We start from the raw sequence: 1,268 nt of genomic DNA on the forward strand, positions 1-1,268 counted from the left end.
ATATTCATAAGGGAAATTGGTCAGAAGTACTCTTTCTTTGTTGAATCTTTGTATGGTTTAGGTATTAGAATAATTTTAGCTTCATAGAATGAATTGGGTAGAGGACCTTCTGTTTCTATTTTGTGGAATACTTTGAGGATAATTGGAATTAGGTCTTCTTTGAAGGTCTGATAGAACTCTGCACTAAACCCATCTAGTCCTGGGCTTTTATTGGTTGGGAGACTATTATGGACTGCTTCTATATCTTTAGGGGATACGGGGATATTTAGATCATTAATCTGATCTGGATTTAACTTTGGTAACTGGTATATGTCTAGAAAATTGTCCATTTCATCCAGGTTTTCCAGTTTTGTTCAGTTTAGCTTTTTGTAGTAGGATCTGAGGATGCTTTGGATTCCCTCAGGTTCTTTTGTTATGTCTCAGTTTTCATTTCTCATTATGTTATGTTAATTAGGATACTGCTCCTTTGCCCTCTAGTTAGTCTGGCTAAGGATTTATCTATTTTGTTGATTTTCTCAAAAAACCAGCTTGTGGTTTGCTTGATTCTTTTATAGTTCTCTTTGTTTCTACTTGGATGATTTCAGCCCTGAGTTTGATTATTTCCTGTCCTCTACTCCTCTTGGGTGATTTTGTTTCCTTTTGTTCTAGAGCTTTTAGGTTTGAGGTCAAGCTATTAGTGTGTGCTCTCTCTTTTTCTTTTTGGCGGAACTCAAAGCTATGAATTTTCCTCTTAGGACTGCTTTTATTGTGTTCCATATGTTTGGGTATGTTGGGGCTTCATTTTCATTAAACTCTAAAAAGTCTTTAATTTCTTTCTTTATTTCTTCCTTGCCCAAGTTATCATTGAGTAGAGTGTTGTTCAGCTTACAAGTGAATGTGGGTTTTCTATTATTTATGTTGTTATTGAAGATAAGCCTCAGTGCATGGTGATCTGATAGGATGCATGGGATAATTTCAATATTTTTGAATCAGTTGAGGACTGGTTTGTGACCAGTTATATGGTCAATTTGGAGAAGGTACCTTCTCCAAAATTGAGGGGCTGAGAAGGTATATCCTTTTGTTTTAGGGTAAAATATTCTGTAGATATCTGTTAAATCCATTTGTTTCATAACTTCTGTTAGTTTCACTGTGTCTCTGTTTAGTTTCTGTTTCCAGGATCTGTCCTTTGATGAGAGTGGGGTGTTAAAATCTCTCACTATTATTGTGTTGTGCTTTGAGCTTCACTAAGGTTTCTTTAATGTTGTGGATATCCTTGCATTTGGAGCGTA

The sequence above is a fragment of the Mus pahari genome, chromosome 4, assembly GCF_900095145.1.
Source record: "Mus pahari chromosome 4, PAHARI_EIJ_v1.1, whole genome shotgun sequence".
NCBI lineage: Eukaryota > Metazoa > Chordata > Mammalia > Rodentia > Muridae > Mus > Mus pahari.